The sequence below is a fragment of the Myxine glutinosa genome, chromosome 7 (assembly GCF_964187855.1).
Source record: "Myxine glutinosa chromosome 7, kmMyxGlut1.1, whole genome shotgun sequence".
In the NCBI taxonomy this organism is placed as follows: domain Eukaryota; kingdom Metazoa; phylum Chordata; class Myxini; order Myxiniformes; family Myxinidae; genus Myxine; species Myxine glutinosa.
In genome coordinates, this window is record NC_136267.1 from 83,813,752 (window position 1) to 83,834,660 (window position 20,909).

At 42.4% G+C, this 20,909-nt stretch overlaps 1 protein-coding gene across 4 annotated transcripts in view; it reads right to left on the reverse strand.

The window, feature by feature from the left end:
* LOC137431362 (ubiquitin-conjugating enzyme E2 E2) overlaps positions 1-20,909 on the reverse strand; it is a 148,881-nt gene that overhangs the window by 122,688 nt on the left and 5,284 nt on the right. Inside the window, exon 1 of one of the 4 annotated variants that reach the window (XM_078781938.1) lies at positions 3,081-3,258. The exons of 2 other annotated variants lie outside the window; for them this stretch is intronic. The gene's annotated coding sequence lies outside the window, so the exon portion shown is untranslated. Of the gene's footprint in view, positions 1-3,080; positions 3,259-20,909 lie in introns of those variants that run through there. One more of the 4 variants, XM_078781937.1, reaches the window with a different exon arrangement.

Sequence of the window (20,909 nt, forward strand, 5' to 3'; positions counted from 1 at the left end):
AAACGTTCAAATAGTGTACTTTTTTGAAACACCCTGTATGTGTCTAAATGGGCAATTCCAAGGTTACTCGCATTACATATACATATATAGATGGATTAATGTAACGTGAGTAACCACGGAATTGCCCCTATATATATATATATATATATATATATATATGCAAAGATTTGCGGTTGGGAGTAAATCCAAATGACTCCATGGTAAGATCTCCAACCTTTAATTGAACAACCAATGACTACGTTTCGATTAACAACATGTGACAAAGCCACACGCCTCCGTTAATCTTCCTCAAGAGTGATAAAATCATCTCAACATCCCCTTATATGCAACAAAGTGGGCAGGGTATATGCAAAGTGGGGTGGGCAAAGCTGGACAGCCAATTAAACCGTATCACACCAGTTTGGCTTGGCACACGGAAGAAACTGTTACCTCGATCACACAAGAGGTGGTTGACTTGCCGGTAGCGTTTGATCCACTCGTGTAAACGAAGCAGGCATTCCATACTTTGAACGAGTCCACATAATATGTCACACAAGGTTTTTATTGGGACAATTTTCCCCCTGCCCCCCCCCCCAACACGCCTCTCCCAAACCCCCCCCTCCGCTTCTGCCCCCCCCTCCCCTTTTATTACCCCTATTTCCCCTTTACCACATAGGGCCACATGTGATGATCTTGATATTATGGCAATTTTATTGAATCATAAAAATTTTTGCTTTAATATATTTACAATTTTAATTTAATTTACAATTTAATTCTTTACAAGTTTAACTTCTAATTAAATGTAATGATTGTTCCGGATTTTCTAAACACGAGTTATAATCCAGCATTGCTTACAGGATTGTTTTGAGCCGTTAATATGCGGTTCATTTTTGAATTTGGTCAGTAACGTTCTCAGTTCACGAGAGCGGTGTGATACGGTTTAATTGGCTGTCCAGCTTTGCCCACCCCACTTTGCATATACCCCGCCCACTTTGTTGCATATCAGGGGATGTTGAGATGATTTTATCACTCTTGAGGAACATTAACGGAGGCGTGTGGCTTTGTCACATGTTGTTAATCGAAACGTTGAGTCATTGTTTGTTCAATTAAAGGCTGGAGATCTTACCATTGAGTTATATATATATATATATATATATATATATATATATATATATATATATATATATATATATATATATATATATATATATATATATATATATATATATATATATATAACTGTAAGAAATAGTAGAAACTCCAAAGTACGAGCAGGGCGTCTCATTTGTATTGAATATATAATCGTTAGATTAAATAAGACGCGGACGTAGCTTCAGGACGTCGATCTTTAATTGTCGACAAGCTTTCGACCAACAAAGGTCTTCTTCTGAGTCAGCCCCAAGTTCAACGGAAGTCACATGTTGTTAATCGAAACATGTGACCTTTAATTGAACAACCAATGACTACGTTTCGATTAACAACATGTGACAAAGCCACACGCCTCCGTTAATCTTCCTCAAGAGTGATAAAATCATCTCAACATCCCCTTATATGCAACAAAGTGGGCAGGGTATATGCAAAGTGAGGTGGGCACTTTGCATATACCCCCCCCCCCCCCGATTCCCTGCTCAAAACCAAAATAAAGGCATTTAAGGAATAACTAGTTCTAAGTTCCGTTGAACTTGGGGCTGACTCAGAAGAAGACCTTTGTTGGTCGAAAGCTTGTCGACAATTAAAGATCGACGTCCTGAAGCTACGTCCGCGTCTTATTTAATCTAACGATTATATATATATATATATATATATAATTATTTTTTCAAGGTAAAAGTGATTTTACAGTATCCATAAACCGATTTTAATGTTAGAATTACAAACTACAGATGAACTACTATCTACCAATCATCGACCTCAATAATGTATGAGAGTTGTCATAAATGCTAACAATGCATCTTATCAAAAAGCAGAGTTACAGTGTTGGTCTTTATAAATCTCATTATGAGAAAAAAGTTTCAAAATAAATTCAGATATTTTAGGATAAGTGAGCACAAAATGGTCAACCAAAGGTATTTAAGGAATAACTAGTTCTAATCAAGATGTATGGTGGATTTTTGTGCCCCTCCCAGAAAGATCTTGGGGTATTGTCTGGCCTCTACAGCTGGACTGATAATAAATGCAGGACAAATAAATGGTACTCAAACAATGCACTGCTAATAAAGCACATAGCATGAAGCAAAAATGTTTGAAAAATAAGACAAAAACAGTCTACAAAAGGTAGCTTGCCACAATTTTTAAAATTGGTGAAAACTTACCACTCAAAGAACCCCCCCTCCCTACCCGCCCGCCCCCCCCCCGATTCCCTGCTCAAAACCAAAATAAATAAGTGCAGGGCAGCAATTTTGAAAGACGGCGACGACACACAAGTAGCGGGCGCACTGTGTTTGGTAATAACAAGGTCTGTGCAAACGGGCTGCTGCCAAGCAACCGATCAGCATGAGACGCCATCCACACTTGGCCAACACACCTTCTACAAATGAGTCCCAAAGGAATGCAAGAATGTCCCTGCGAGACATGGTCAGGCTCCATGAGCACACAAATAGAAAACTCCCGATTTATTTCATATGAAGCAGTTAAATTGCTTTCAAAAAAATACTGGCAATGAAAGTGGAAAAAAAATGAATAATTGTCAAGGCATTCAAGTGGGAGAGATAAAGGTACTTGAACAATGAATAACAATGGCAAGCAACAGATGCGGCAGCAACCTCACATTCATAAGGCCCACAAATGATAGCGAGATGTAACAAAAAAAACAGAGGAGCTTCGCGCGGCATGAAAGCAAACAAGCTTCTAACAACCCCAAAGAAGTACTGCTTGCAGATTACAAAACAGTCCTCGGGTGAACAAAAAAAGACAGTTGTCATACACCGTTTTCGACTTTGCCTCCATTCACTGACAAATGGAACAATTGCTTTTGTGCGTCCGCCTCGGACAAACGAGATCCTCATTTCCATCTCACATCTCGCATGCCGCACAAGCAGCACTACGACGATGTAAATAAACCTTCAAAGTATGGCACGTAGTTCTTACATTTAGCAGATTCATACCTCACCAACATTTGGCAATCGGCATCATCCAAATATTGAACCAGCTGGCACAGACGTGTTGACAAGCGAGCGCTCCAGGAAACGCCGGACAGACATCATGTACAAGGATATTACATTGATGGCAATGCAACATTTCTCGTCTCCGTTGCTGTTGAAATGGCATTCTTTCCATCGGGTACTGAAAGAGTGATGCAGTGCCAAAGCAAGAAATATAGGTAATCTCAGTTGAAAACATGCACGGGCACTGGATCAGAGGGGAGGGGGCGGGATGTGGGAGAGGTGGGTTGGAAAAAAACCAAAATAACGACATGTATTCAATTTCAAACACTGACATTTGATACGCTACTTTCAAATTTTTCATTTCCCTTTAAAGCAGTACCTACAAATCTAATCAAATGGCAATGTCTTCAACCTCTTACGAGTGATAAATGAAACCACTCAATGATCGTGCAAACTCTGCAGCCACCCATTTCTTTCCTTTCCCCTTCCCATCTCCCAAGCCTGGTGTTGGCTTAGCGGTTAGGGTGCCGGCTTGGGATCCTAAGATCCTGGGTTCAAATCCCGGTTGATCGCCGAATTAACGCCAGGGGGGTTGACTCAGCCTGTCATCCTTCCGTGGTCGGCAAATTGAGAACCAGTTCACTGGTAATTCCATGTGTGTCGCAAGAGGCGATTAACAGGGTTGGCGGCAGGAAGAGCATCCGACTGTAAAACATTGCTTCAAAAAGGGGACCACGGTGCCGAAAAAAGGCCACCAACCGCTTGTTCCAAACTTCTTCCATTTAAGAATTATGGAGGCCACTGTGCTCTTGGGAACCTTCAATGGTGCAGGAATTTTTTTGTAGGCTTCCAAAAGATCTGTGCCTCGACACAATCCTGTCTCTGAGCTCTGCAGGCAGTTCCTTCAACCTCAAGGCTTGGCTTTTGCTCTGATATGCATTGTCAGCTGTGAGACCTTATATAGACAGGTGTGTGCCTTTCCAAATCATGTCCAATCAATTGAATTTACCACAGGTGGACTCCAATCAAGGTGTAGAAACATCTCAAAGATGATCAAGAGAAATGGGAGGCACCTGAGCTAAATTTCAAGTGTAATAGGAAAGGGTATGAATACTTATGTCAATGTGATATTTCAGTTTTTTCTTTTTAATAAATTTGCAAAACTTTCTAAAATCATGTTTTCTCTTTGTCATTATGGGGTATTGAGTGTAGATTGATGAGGGAAAAAATGAATTTAAACGATTTAAGCATGAGGCTGCAACATAAGATGTGAAAAAAGTGAAGGGGACTGAATACTTTCTGAATGCACTGTATATCTGTGTACAAATCTTTCCATTCTCCGTGACACATTGCTTTCAAAACCTGTCTGTTTTGCTATAAAGGGAACGTCGATAAACCACTGCGGAAAGATGTAACCATCGTGGTTGATCTTGACAGACTCGATATCGGGCAAGTCAAAATAAATCCGTTTCAATCTATACAAGGGTTCACATCATTCAGCTGTTATTCAAAATAAAATTAATTTGATTAACCAACCCACCATCACATTAGATTCAAACAAAATATACCAAAGTATGTAATTGTGAGGAACATAAAACTTAATGACTTAAATCCGTGGACATTAAGGAACTCACAAAGGGAGACTACTCACCTGCAAGCTGCTCATCGAACCATAAGAGGCCACAGCATGTTCAAACAGGCCAAATCACAAATGATATATCTATATATATCCCAGAACCCTATATATATCCCAGAACCCGAACCCAGATCCTCTGGAAAACCATACCACTGCTCTGCCATCTGAGCTATATGGGCAACCTTGACTGAGCATGCAATTTTCCCACACATATGATTGCCACTCTCTTTCCGTCAATGCTTCCGGGGCACTTGCTGCCAAAAGTAGGAGCACAGCACCAGCGGCCTGAACACAAGAGGGTCTTCCTTCAATGGCGGGGGGGGGGGGGGGGGGGGGGAATCCATGTCCGCTATCATAAACACAATTACATGAATGAACAGGATTAACAAAACCACCGTTTAGAGGCCATTTTTCCCCGCAAAGCGGGGGTTGGCCTTGTTCGGGGACCGTGGTTGTTGTTGTTTTTTGGTCCCCTTTTTGAAGCAATGTTTTACGGCCGGATGCCCTTCCTGCCGCCAACCCTTTTTGTCGCCTTTTACGACAAGCAGGGAATTACCAGTGAACTGGTACTCAATTAGCCGACCTCGGAAGGATGACAGGCTGAGTCAACCCCCCTGGCGTTAATTCAGCGATCGACCGGGATTCGAACCCAGGATCCTAGGATCCTAAGCCGGCACCCTAGCCACTAGCCCAACACCATATAAATGATTAATTGAGATAATTGAGAAAATTAGACGCCCATACCAGGAATCAAACACAGGTCCTCAGGTGACTCTGCCATCACCAGAGGACTGGGTTTGATTCCTGGTCTGGACGTGTAATTTTCTCGCATGTCAATTAAATATATACATATATGTGTATATATTGTTATGGACTCGGCCTTAATGATTGTTGTTATGAGTATTGTTGCTGGTTCGAAGTATTCTAGATATTATGCTTATTGTGACTTAAGGAAAAGGGTTGTTGTGAGTAAAAGATTTAAATGCGCTCCTGGTAAAATGTGGCCGGAAATCCGGATCGAGACCGGAAGAGGTGGAGCGAAGAAAAGGAGGTGGGAGGAGATCGGAAAGAGAGGTGGTGGTGGAGGCTCAGGGCCGAGCGTTCGACGTACAGTGTGAGGGAACCTTGCGTCCTTGAAAGGAAGTTTGGTCGATAAGAAATATCGCCGGAGTACGGGGAGCCTGTGTCGCCGGGTATTCTCAGCGAGGTTCCGGAGGATCCAGACCTTGAGAACCCGGGTTGGAGCGAAAGCCGTCCGCCATTTTGGCCACGCGAGCACCCTGCAGGGAACAGGCGTTCGTCGTGTCGGCTGGGCATTATTCCCTGGTGGATTGCCGGGAACGGCTGTGCCAGAAAGAGACACGTGAGAATTATACGGAGGCTCGCGGGTTGAACCGCAACGTGTATGTCGGAGCGCATCTTTGTGAGGTTCCTCGCCACCGCGGTGTTGCTGGGGGCTGAGCACGTGACCTCGGGGTCGTCTCGCTCGTCTCCGCCTCAATTGACCACCGGGCCTTGACTCCCTGATCGCGGGAGCGCACAGAGACATTGGGACTTCGCCTTGGAGGGGAGCAGAGACATTGGGGGAGGTGCCGTGAGTGGGATTAAGGGGCTTGACAAGGATTTTATCGTAAGATTTGAAAGTAGGGGTGATTGCCCCCATTGCTGTATGGCTCTTTGTGTGGGATTTATAATATATTATGGTTTGTTTATAACCGGGTGTGGTTGCATCATTTGATTCGACTTTCATTTGCTGGTTCCAGTGAGGGATAAAAACATCTTTCTGCAGGACACCCTCTCGGGGTTCGGAGGTCCACCGAGACATGGGGTAAGGGGGGGACCCCGTAACTATATATATATATATATATATATATATATATACACACTCTAGCTGTCGAGCAGGAGCAACCTGGCACTATAGAGAGAGGCCGGTGGGAGTGGGGGAGAGGTTTCCCAGTGCTGCCTGGCTGAGTGAGCCTTTCCCGGCAATGGTTTTTTGGCCATGCAAGAGTGGCAAACACACACACAAACAAAATTATTTATGAGATTTCAACGTTTTCAATGCACATGTGCCAGAACCCCTATGTAGTTTATTCACATGCAGTGTCTTATGGAGGGTACCCCGGCACGTTTGCAAAATCTGGTGGAAATTGGCCAAGCCATTTCTTTTTATGATTTGCAGAGCTACACAAACATACATACTATAATTTCTTTGAGTGAGGAGGAATATTGTGGGTGAGGGGAGTGGGGAGCTTCAAACCTTGCTCGGATTCTGCAGTTCTCACACCTAAAATTTGGGGTAGTCTAGGTTCTATGGTTAGGTAGTGAAAGAATAACGTACAAGCGCACAAACAAACATGATTACATGTATGTGTGTATTATATATTTTTATATATATATATATATATATATATATATATATATATATATATATATATATATATATATATATATATATATATATATATATATATATATATATATATATATACAGACTTGGCATTTAATATGGAATATTTTTTTGTGGGGGTGAACTTACTTTTCAAGATGTCTTAGAACCAAAAGTTCATTGGAATTATGTTGAAATTATTCTAGATTTTGTTAATGTTACCTTTAAAAGAAACAAAAACCACATTTGACATTTCGAAACAAACAAATTGATCCTTGAAAGTGATGTAAACTGATATCGAACTCAATTCATGGACAGTACTGTGTTAAACTTCTGTACGTTTTCCAGAAGTATCTCTTGATTTTGCACATTAGCCCAATTTTTTTTTTAACAAAAACAAAAGTTAAATTACGACTGGGATTACGGACAGTAAAATTACAGTTCAGTACTTCGTGTAACCCCAACGAGCATTCAGGAGAGCACGTACACGTTGAGGCATGCTGTTCACAAGATTTGCCAAGGTTTGGACAGGAATCGCTTGCCATGCAGTGACAATAGCCTACTGCAATTCACGCACAGAGGTCGGCTGCTGGTCCAAGTGGTCGATTTGATGCGTTAATTCTGCCCACAAGTTCTCTATCGGATTCATATCCGGGGACATGGCAGGCCACTCCATATGCTCTACACCATGGTCAGCAAGAAAGTGTTGGATCATGCGAGCACGATGAGGGCGTGCATTGTCATCATGGAAGACAAAGTTTCCTCGAAAGGCTTCACGAGCAAATGGAAGCAATGTTTCTTCCAGAATGGCCCTGTGCTTGAACTGGTTCAGGTTTCCATTCAGAACAACCAGGTCAGTTTTGCCCCCTGCATGAAAAGCAGCCCAAACGGTCACCCCACCACCTCCAGCTTGGACTCTTGGCACTATACAATCTTGGTTGTAGGCTTCATGCACTTGTCTGTGCACTCGGACGCGGCCATCTTGACGATAGACCAGAAATCTAGACTCGTCACAAGATCACATGATTCCAGTGTCCTGGCTGCCATTGACGGGGCTCTCTGGCCCACTGCAATCGGCGCTGGCGGTGTTGTCTGGTCAGGCATGGCTTTCTCAGGGGAAGCCTGGCACGATAGCCTGCTTGAACCAGTCGTTGGTTGACTAGCCTTCTGGATACAGGCACATTTGTCAGTTGCTGCCACTCAGCCCTAAGCTGATTAGCTGACTTGGTGCGGCCATTGCGGACTAACCGGTGCAGCTGGCGATCATCCCTCCTTGTGGTTCTGCGGGGACATCCTGGTCTAGGTATTGGAGTAGGGACACCCCTCTGAGCATTTCGTTTCAGGATCTTTGACACCTGACCTTGAGTGATGCCATACTGCCGAGCAATAGCACGCTGTTTCATGCCGTAATTTCGTAAAGCCACCACTCCATGACAAACAGCATTGTCAAGTTGACGGACCATCTCCAGAGGAAGCGGCAATAACTTTTGGAGACGTGCAGCAGTTGTTTTCCACTAATACAGAACGCAACAACCCTTGTATACCGGACTGTGAAGCCAATCATCAAATGCACCTGTCCGTACATTTTGCCACGCCACCTGTGATATAATCCTGTTGTTGACTTCTTGCTGCGACAGACAATCAGTGACATGGTTCTTTTTACAAATAAATCACCAAAGTGTAAAAGAAACTCACTAGCTTTACATACTGAGTTAAGAAATTAAACGCAAGTCAAGAAAAAATATATATTCCATATTAAATGCCAAGTCTGTATATATATATATATACAGTATATATATATATATATATATACATATACATATATATACATATACATATATATACATATACATACATATACATATACATATATACATATATATACATATACATATATATACATATACATATATATATACATATACATGTATATATATATACATGTACATATATATATATACATGTATATATATATACATGTACATATATATACATATACATATATATACATATACATATATATATATATATACATGTATATATATATACATGTACATATATATATATATGTACATATATATACATATACATATATATACATATACATATATATACATATACATATATATACATATACATATACATATATATATATATATATATATATATATATATATATATATATATATATATATATATATATATATATAGTTGTGGAAATGAGAATTGTGTTTTTTTATTGTTGTAAAAATATCACCCTCCTTCCTCCAGTTGTGTATAAAGGTCAAAGGGCGTCCCTTCGTTAGGTCATATACAATCGCGTTAGCCAATCATAGATTTCCTGCTTGTTGGTAGTTATTTCCTTATTCTGTGTATTAGGTTAAGGCTTTGTCTTCCATTAATTAATACTCCATTGCACCGAATTCAAATAGATCGATCCCCTTTTTCAAATTCCCCCAAAGCCTCTATGGCCAACTGCATTTATTGCCAACTGCATTTGCCACCATTACGGCGTGGTCAGCTCGGGGAAGAGGGGCGTGCCCGCCCATCGTCATCAAGGGTGGAGCCAGAGAGCCCGTGCCCACCAATCGGCACTGCGGAGAGCGACCCGATGGGCGTTTCCAAAAGGCCGGCGGCTTGATCGCCACGCGCCTCATAAAAGGGGGTTGGGAGGGACTGCTTGAGCAGATGAGTGAGGAGTCCACCGCAGTTGAGTCCACCGCAGTTGAGTCCACCGCAGTTGAGTCCACCGCAGTTGAGTCCACCGCAGCTGAGTCCACCGCAGCTGAGTTGAGCTTTGACGGCAGTTTCGACCTGCTGCTACGAAGCAACGCCGCCGTGCGAACCAGATTGAGGAGGGTCGGCGGCCGCTCACCTCGAGCCTTGCCGTTTACACGAACAGGACCCGCATCCTTCCAGCTCTGTGGACCACCTGGACCATCCTCTCCTTCCAGCCAATCGTTCCTGCCTTCATTCCCCATTCGTGTGAGTCTGTCTTTGTTTGTTCTGTCCTGGGCTAAGTAAGACTGTTTATAGGTAAGCTAATTTGCACTGTGTCTCCTTGATTCCTTCTGTCTTTATTTTATTATCCTTCCTCCTCCTTGGTTTCTTTTGGTTGTAAATAGTAGTAATAAATTATAGTCATATTTCAAACCCTTTTTGTCTTCTTCTTCTTCACATCCATCGTCTTTGTCTTTTCCCCATTGAATACCTGTGGCACGATTTGGCCAACGTTTGAGAATCGGGTCTAGTCATTGTTAACAGTTCATGCCGCGGCTGCCATCCGCTCGGCAAATTACCATCTTATCCGCGGTCGCGAACGGGGCTGTGCACCGGCCTTTCCGGAGGTCGCGGTGCAGCTTCAGGGACCACGTCGGTCAGTCACAAACGAGGGGACTAATCCCCCCTCGAGAAGGGATCCGAGGCCGATGTTGGGTTCCGTAACAATATATATATATATATATATATATATATATATATATATATATATATATATATATATATATTCCCATCAACTACCTTGTTGGATTTACCGTAAGCATAATATAACTGTTATTAATAATTCCTGGGGCATTTAATGCAAACACAAATGAGAAGAAATTTCAACAGCTTCATGGAGAGCATTTCTCTCTCGACTCGCTGTGAAGTCGCAGGGTGCCATTAGCATGCAAGTTACTGACACCAGGAATAAAAGAGAAAAAATATGAAAAGTGTTGTTTCTGCCAAATCTATTCTGGGTGACTTCCAGAAAGTATCACCGTCAATGCAGATGCAATCCAACGAGCATATCGAATACGATTCACCAAGAGAGTAATGTGCAGACATTAAAACATGTGGCCATCTCTTTCTCCCTCCAAACAACAAAAGGTTTACCAGATCATGGCAAATGCCGATGTTTTAGCCAGCCACTTAGGTGGAAAATTGTTGCGGTTAGAAGGCTATTCCCCATGGTGACACACCAACACGCGTGATGGACCACGGGTAACTACACCCCAGGGTATCATCATTGCTACCAATTTTATCATTATGCTGATAATGGGACTCACGAAAGCCGAGGATGGGAGAATTAGGGTACCCAGGTAAGGGTGGGCCGAAGTGACTTCAAAACTAGCCCATACTTTTACAACCCCACGACCACTCATGGAAATGAATTAACCACCCACTCAATGAATCACCGACCGTTATAACTATTGAACCCCGTGGAACAAAATAACAAAACCATTCGGTCTTCAAAAATAATGATCAACGGTTTAAAACGTAATCCAACAATAGTCCAAAATGTTTAACCCAGGCAAAAACGGTGGACATCAATTCCTTTAACAGAGGCTCAAAAGCTGCCACGACAACGTATCACATAGTTTGTAAAGTGGACAAAATAGATACAGCATGCACCACAGTGATGGTAATTTGATAATACCTATAAACAAGACAATTTGACAATCGAGAAAATGAGCAAATGGGTGGTCAGGATTAGTCACCTTTCAATGCAAGTGTTTAGGCTTTCCAACATGTTAGTGTTGGTTTTCCTGCTTCTTGTTGTTCAAAGGAAAAAAAAAAATCAATTCAAGATCCTATATCGATAAAACACGTGCTTTTTGAACACACCACCTCCACCATCACCCATCCCAACTGTTTAAAATCCCCGCACGAAATGGCGCAAGATGAAATGGTTCATCACAGGTGATGCGGTCAGTACCTCTGAGTGATATCGAGTAGCAACTGTTTGGTTGGATGCCGTATCTGCCAGTGCAAAAAAAAAAAAAAAAAAAAAAAAAAAAAATTCGGATAAAATATTGCACACCAATACAAATAAACCAATCTTTTAAGAAAATGTTGGACAAACCACAAACTATGGATGTGATCCCACAAAATACGTAATCACAGTCGGGCTGGTAAACATCCCAAATTGCATTTTGGCACAAAAGAGAAAACACGATTCCTTTAGCAACTATTTATTTGTATGGGTCCATAAATTTTTGTTCCAAATTTAGGAAGTAATAAAAAAAGGTAATGAAATGGGATACAATGATTCGGTTTGCTACATGTGAATGAATGAATGAATGATCGTTTTAAGGCCATTTTTCCCCGCCAGAGCAGGGGTTAGCCTTGCGGGCCCCAGGACAATCATGGTTCCCTGTTTGAGGCAATATTTTTTATGGCCGGATGCCCTTCCTGACGCCAACCCTTGGTTGCCTCTTACGATGCGCAGGGATACGGTGTACCTATTCTAAACCGGGGTACACACCGTTTGCTACATGTGAAAGAACATTTCTCTAAGTTTTATGAACTTTTTTTCCCCCATTTCCAGGTGTCTCCTGTGAAAAAAGCAGTGCTTTCCCTGGGGGTGTTTCCATCAACAAGCGGCTTGCTATTGATCACCAAGCAGCTTGGTGGATTCAATGCGTTCAAAGCAAGCACTCCAACGGAACGGACTGCTAAGCACCGCTTCACAACATGGCGGTCTCCATGAAAACAATGCAATTGTGGTACTCTAATAAAATGCTGTCAGGGCCATCATTTTCAGTATTACTATTACTTGATCCTCATGACAACTTCCCCAAACTAATTTATTGTGTTAGCAGCGGCTACAGAGTATGAGGAAAAGGGAAAGAAAGATAAATGGGGAATCAGAAGGAGGAGCCCCTGCCAAGCTTATCTATGGACGTAGCACCATGCATTTTGGGGGGAGAGAGAGAGAGAGAGAGAGAGAGAGAGAGAGAGAGAGAGAGAGAGGGGGGGGGGGGGGGGGGTGTTTGGGATGTTTGTAGATCTTGCAGAACTTGGATGAAGACTACAATTCAAAATGAAAGTACGAAATACTTGCTTCAATAATATGGAGTAATAGCAGTCACTCGTTGAAAAATCAACGGGCCTAGATGCTTTGACAATAAAATACTGTAATTTTAAATTTCACTTTTTGCGTATTATATAGAAGAAGAAAAGACCTAATAATCTCTATGAAAACCTTAAGAGAATAAACCGATGGACAGAATAACTTGAAACCTGGATGTTATCGCTAAATAATAAATCAAGCTCCCGGAAGGTGTACAACTTGTCCGAGAGAAAAATGGGAAAAAACACTCCCTTGCCGCTCCCTTCAGGGGTGGGTGTTTCTAGTAGATTGTAATAGATCACCACAGCAGATTTCAGTCGATCACCGACTACGACAACCGCGACAGGAAAATCGAAATATTGCGCTCCGTTGCGAGCGGAACCCCAGTCCATCGGGACCAGATTGCGGCGAGCAAAAGGCAGTGGAGAAGGAGTTTATTTTGGTTAACCGCACATTTTTTGTATATTATATCGATACAGAACAGAGTAATTGTGCCTCTGAATATTTCATTGGTTGTAGTATCATTTTGTATCAGACTACGGGAGCCATTTTGCCAACACAAGGAAGCACCTCTCTTAAATGCTTTCTCACAGAACACACCCCAGTTATAGAGACCGATCAGCCACACGGGTACAACGAAGCTTCAGGACGACCTACGGAAGGCAGCCAGCCTGGAGAAAAACGATTCGTGAGTCACATACAAAGTTTGCTGAGACTGGTAGTGGTAGCGTCCTTCAGACAGAGCACAACAAGTAGCTGTTGAACACGTTTGCGAGTTGTTTGAGAAGAATCCACCATAAGACCATCAGATGAGGATCTTGACAATAAAACTTTCCGAGATGTTCTTTCACATGCAGAAAACCACATCCTTATATCCCATTTCATTACACTACGGTATTTTGTGGAGATTATACACACACACACACACACACACACACACACACACACACACACAGCGCGTATCAAAAAAAAGGTAATCCGAATTCAAGGGGTTAATATGCAACGGTTATTTAGTTTGACAATTTACATGTGGTTTGCCAATTATGAGGAGAACCTCAGCTTTCCATTGATGCCTTTCATGCTTCATTGCTGTCACACATGACCGAATACATGTTCATTGAAAATGACAAGTTCAAATCGCATTTTTACAAGTATTTTTTTTACAAATTTTACAAATTTCGCATGTGGAAAAAGTAAGTACACCCTTGGCTCTAATCGGTGGTATTGCCCCCTTTGGCAGAAACAACCTCAAGTAGACATTTCTTACAACTGTCTACCAATCGCTGACATCGACTGGGAGAAATTTTTGCCCACTCCGCCATGCAGAATTCTTTCAGCTGTGCGATGTTTGAGGGGTTTCTCGCATGCACAGCTCGTTTCAAATCCCCCCACAACATCTCGATGGGATTTAGATCTGGGCTTTGACTTGGCCATTCCAGAACCCTCCATTTCTTTATTTTCAGCCATTCCTTGGGGGATTTACTGGTATGTTTAGGGTCATTGTCATGTTGCAAGGTCCATCTTCGGTTGAGCTTCAACTTTCCGACAGATGGCCTCATATTATCCTCAAGCACTCTCTGGTACAATGAAGAATTCATCGTGAATTATATGATGGTGAGCTGCCCAGGCCCTGATGCAGCAAAAGCTGCCCCAAACCATAATATTTCCACCAACATGCTTCACAGTTGGTATCAGGTTCTTGTGGTCAAATGCTGTCTTTGGTTTTCACCAAACATGTCTTCTGGTACTGTGGCCAAATAGCTCTACCTTTGACTCATCTGTCCAGAGCACATTGCTCCAGAAGTGCTGGTCTTTGCCTTCATTCATTCATTCATTCATTGGCAAACTTTAGTCTTGCCCTGATGTTCTCTCTGGACAGCAAAGGTTTCCTCCTGGCACACCTCCCATGTAGATCAAATTTGTGCAGCCTCTTTCTAATGGTAGACTCGTGCACTTTGACATCAACAGTGGCAAGAGCTACCTGTAGGTCCCGTGATGACATTCTGGGGTGCTTAGAGACTTATTTCAGCATCTTACGGTCTGCTCTCGGGCTGAACTTGCTGGGGCGGCCTGGGCTGAACAAGTTGGCAGTTGTTTGGAATCTTCTCCACTTGTAGATGATCTTCCGGACAGTCAATTGATTGATTTCAAATTGTTTGGAGATCTTTTCAAATCCCTTCCCAGACTCGTAGGCATCTATAACCTTCTTTCTGAAGGCCTCAGAGAGCTCTTTTGATCTAGGCATGGTGACGCCACACACTTCAAAAACAAAGAGCAAACCAAACTAAATGTCTGAGGTTTAAATAAGACAGGTTCCTCCAAGATCCTCTAACGATGTTCTAATCATTTTCACCTGAGCTGGTGCACCAGATTCTAATTTTAGGTATTTGAAGTAGTGATAAATGTAGGGGTGTACTTACTTTTTCCACATGCGAAATTTGCATTTATGTTTATTTAAATTATACAATGGACTACAAAATGTAAATGTTTCATGATATTTGTTATATTATATCACCTTTATCTATCAATATTGTTGAAATGAAGATCACATAGCTGTATGTTGAAATATGTTGAAAAAGTCAAAACTTTACATGGGGTGTACTTACTTTTTCACATGACTGTATATATATATATAGCCTGGGCAGTAATGGAAAAACGTACATCATGATAATGGACCTCATCATCACGATTATCGCAATAATATCATGATAATATAAATAATGTAATTATCGTCTTGAGAAGCAAGTAGCATACAATAACAGTCCACATCAGAACAAACTGAATAGCCAGAGTTACGTGTGTTCGTACTCTTCATTTCATAATTCTGTTGCGATTTGTTTAATCAAACCTCATTTTGTCTTGACGAAATCGCTTGCCCCGTTTGCCGAGCGACTGGACGAGCAGTTATTCAAAGAGGTTGATACAGAAGTCTGGCTTGGCAAGCAATAGCAAGCTGCTTGATAACAGAACACACCAAGTAAGCCACTTGCTAATTGGGACATTGTGGAGAAAGTCATATATGACTATGTTCAGGCATTTAAAATAACGCCTTTTATGTGGAACTTCTCAAATAATAAATGCCAAGCAATCCCATGTTATGACAAAAATGGGATAAACAAATAAATAAATGAAACACACGACACCGTTTTGCTTGCTCCGTTCAGTCCAACGAGAACGCTGAGAGGGGTGAAGAACGAAATGACCTGCTTGTCCTCAGTGCCAAAACGCCTCACACCAAAGACGCTCATCTTCTCGATGTTTGACATGATGTTGCCTTGAGTGCTTAGCTTCGTGCACAAAGTGGTCAAACGCATTGACGGTTTTGACACCGGAATAATTTTTGGCACCTTGAGTAGTTGGTTGTTTTGATGTTTATTGCTTAACGATATACAATTTAAAATACATCTTGGAGAATATGCATTACATATTATATCACCTGCTTTATCTTATATTTATCGTTATCGCGATAGTAAATCTAAAGCATGATTATCGTCCCATCGCGATTATCAAAACAACAACATGCATTTTAAGGCCATTTTCCCTGCTAGAGTGGGGGTTAGCCTTGCGGTCCCCATGACAATCTTCTCCATTTTGCCCTATTTTCTGCATCTCTCCTTGTTATCCCCCTTGCCCGCATTTCTTCTTCCACAATCTTTAGCCAAGTCTTTCTCGGTCTTCCCTGTCCTCTACTTCCTTCTACATTCATTTCCATCACTCTTCTCAACCAGTCACTTTCATCCTTCCTCAACACATGACCAAACCATCTCAACCTGCCTCTTCACAGCATCAATCACAGGCTCTATTCCCATCATCTTTCACAATTCATCGCATCATCATCCCAACGCGATCATCACCCAGCACCAATACATATATATATATATATATATATATATATATATATATATATATATATATATATTACGGTTTTCCACTGCCCTTCTTACCCTTACCAAGGGGGGATTAAGCCCCTTGTTCTTTCTGGGCCTGGCGTAACCGAGAGACTTGAAACGCCTCTTCCGGGCAAAGGCAAGGTTCGGGTTTCGGGACCAAGTATCGCTCGTACCTAAATACCTGCGCCGCCACGGAAACGGGGAACCAAGCCTCGCACAAGCAACGTGTAATTTGAGTACACCGAGCGGATTGCGTACCACGTGGTCCGTGCAGTCACCGTTAATATTGGACCCAGATTTGAGCGGTTCTATTCGTACCACGCTTAGTCAATGATGGAAATCACAAGAACAATCGAATGGAAGGAAGAACACAGGTTTAATTATTATTCCCAATATTATGTACAATGATCGGTAGAAGCAGAGACACAGAGCAGAACTTAAGCAGTCTTATTCTTAATACCCAGACTCGGGCCCGTTCACACTCACACAGGGAATTGCAGGCAGGATGATGTTCAGGCCAAACACGCTGACCTGGTCGCCCAGGAACGGCCCCGTCCGGCTCTCCTCGGTCACAGCACGTCCCGCGATGATGGCAAGCAGGCGGTGGAAGGATCCTCGTAGCGCGTCTCCCGAACAAAAGGCAGATGATGAGGCAGGAAGGCGGGAAGGAATGTACGCGTCTCTCGGCGCGGCTGGCGGTTCCACGGCGCGTTTAGCAACCAGCGCGCTATCACTCGCATAACCCAATGCACTATAGTGGCTCGGCTTCAAGCTCAACCGAGCGTCACTTTAATATGAGTGCGTATCTTGGTTCATGCACGTCATTCTCCGATCTCGTATCTCTCAAACTCTACTGCTGACCGCGCTCCTTCAACTCCTCTTCTTGCCTCAACTTACCACACTCCTGCTCACCGCCAACTCCTCACTCAATGCCAACTCACCGCCAACTCCTCACTCAATGCCAACTCACCGCCAACTGCTCCTGGTGGCTTTGCGCAACGGTTATATCGACACGCCCTGAGCCTTCTCGAACGTTCCAACCACGCCCTGTGACGCAGTGCTGCAGCCACACCCTGCGAGTCCTGATTGGCGGCTCGCGCTTCCCGTCAGCTTCTTCGCCGCCCTCATTCGGTCCCGACCCGACCATCCAGGCCGGCCTCGTGTTAATTCGCGCCAAAAAGCCAAAGGCAGCACAAAGAGGCATAAGAGGCATAAGGCAATCGAGGTGGGATAAGGCAATGGAAGTATGAGAAGGACCTACTCTCATTATTATACTCAACGCAAAACTAACACAGGAAAAGGACTATGCTCACAAATACTAAGAGATAACTGCACTATCGCGAGGCTACGTGTTGTTGTGTGACTAACTATGAGGGCGAAATTTAACCTTTATTAAACAAAACTCAAAACCGCAACAATATATATACACACACACACAGACATATAAGGTAGTCCAGGGCTATTTGCAACTCTTTTGGTTTTCAAAAATAATCCACGAAATTGTAAGCACTTACAGAAGGTTTATTGAAACAAAGGTGTACAATATCCATCTCGTGTATCAAAAAAAAACTGTTAGGAACCTTCTCTATACAAACAAACAGCCAAGAAACCCTAATTTTGAAAAAACACCCTGGGGGTTGCAAATTGCCGCACCCCTGGGGGAATTTGCAATATACCTTATTGGCGCATAACACATAGCCTAATGAAATGAACACATGACAGGGTAATTTGCTACCCAGGAATAGAGTGTCATAGCCCCTGAGCGGTGTTGTAAAACTTGTCCACTTATCTGCTTCCTCTTGGAAGAACATGGACATTGATATGTAATTTTACACTGTCAGTAGCAGTGGGGGTGGAGCAATTTAAGACACCGTACATGTAATGTCAATGTTATTCAGTTTAGACGACTTTTACAGTTTTTCATGCCTTTTCAAAGACATCTACATAACATTCTCTAGGAACACATGAAGGAATGGTTCGTTTTTAGTTTTCTTTCCAACTTGTGCGGGCTTTGGCAAAACTTTAATCAGTTGACAAATTTTAATTTTATGAAAGTCTTCCAAGAACTTGAAAACTACAGCCTGCTCTCCCTCACGGTCAGCATTTCAGAGACTATTCACAAAAAATCCTTTCCTCCCTTCTGCCGATGCATCATCATGGTCTTCGTCATCCACGTTTGAAATGGGTCGATCTATCAGATCGATACATACATGATTTTGCCTTGTACTTGCATAGGATGAAGTCACCAACTTTAGGATCAAGTGTTGAGACTGAAGATTCACCGTATGAAAATTCGACTGTGGGAAAAGGTTCGTCATCCGATTCTTCTTCATCATCCTTGGACTTCATTTTTTTTTTTCTTGACGAAATACTTTACCTCAGCCTACTTGTCGACGACTTCTTGGTTCAGCCTTGTTTTTTCTTCTCCATCCTCTTATTCAAGCTTAAAGCGCTTCAATGCTTCTTCTTCAGTCAGGCCTCCTACTATGTTCTTTTGAACCCACCCTCTCCGGTTCTTCATGTTTGCAAGAGCTTCAGAGATCATCAGAAATCATCAGAAATCTGGAGAAATCACTTTTAAGACGACATCCCTCCTTGCTTTACAAGGACAAAGTTTGACTGGACGAGTATTATATGCTGATGTACCTGGTCGTGAATGGGTGCTGATGGGCCTGGTTGTGGTGTTTGAGCTGGTGGACATGGTTCTTGAGGATCTGAACTTGGAGAACAATTTTCCAGGGGAAAGATTGCAGTGGGTTCAATGTACGATTAATGCAGTGCTTCACTAGTAGGGCTATAGTCAGGCTCACTATGTTAACAAATCTAATTTCGTTCAAAATTTTGGGAGATTAGCAAACCTGTACATTTTTGGAATCATCAGAGCATGGAGAATCCGAAAATCAATGTTGGCATTTGCAAAGACACCTGCATGGCCGCCATTTTGGATTTTCAAAATGGCCACCATAAAATACATATTTTGCGCTATCTCGGCTTCTAGTTAACCTAGAAACTTAATTAAATATGCTAATCCTATGTTTCCTGGGTCAAGGAATCCAATAAAGGCCTCAAAATAGTGCTCAGGATTATAGAAAAGCAACAAACAAAGGTAACTGAAAACCATTGTCTTTATATTTGTGATACAACTGTATTACATAATACATGATATTGCAAGTCCTTTGAAGTTATAGGTATGGGTTTATAAAGCAAGAAAGCAGCCTTGTTAGTATCAGATTGAACTATAAGTCCTATACACAGGATCTACTAGGTCTATACCGTTCAGGGATATGCTTTTACAGATCTAAAACAACTGTCCTGAGTGTCATTTTCGCAAAGGTGTCTACGCAAATGCCAACATTAATTTTTGGATTCCTCATGCTCTGAATATTCAAAATATGTATAGTTTTGCTAATCTCCAAAAATTTTGAACGAAAAAAACAGTGAACCTGACTACTGGGCAGAGCTGGTGCAACTGCAGTGGGTATAACTGTGGTTGACAAGATGATATTTTCTTTAGGAATTGCTCCTTTGTTTAGGGAACACAATCCAGACTTTGTAAAACCGTTGACTGCATTTCCAGGTTTGCTGGTCATGGTTAAAAATAAATCTTGCCTTCATGCCTTCATGCCTTCACGGATGAGTAAACGGCTACATCCAAAGGCTGTAAGGCATGCCCATCAAAAAATAAGACCACTGGCTTCTCCACATCCAAAATAGCTGGAATGAACAATTGGACTAGCCATGCTTCGAAGGCATGGTCCTCCATCCATCGCAATTGAGTTGCATTGTATTTTGTCCCCAATGGACCTCCCCTGGCCCAGATGTATTGAATGAGCCTCGGATTTCCTTTATATACAACGTAAGGGGGGACATAATCACCAGCAACACAGCAGCAGAAGAGGACCATATACATTATACATGGTCTTTCCCTCTGTAGGGAGTTTTGCTGTGCAGTACTCCACAGTACTGCAAGCCTGGTGTTGGGCTTAGCGGTTAGGGTGCCGGCTTGGGATCCTAGGATCCTGAGTTTGAATCCCGGTCGATCGCTAAATTAACGCCAGGAGGGTTGACTCAGCCTGTCATC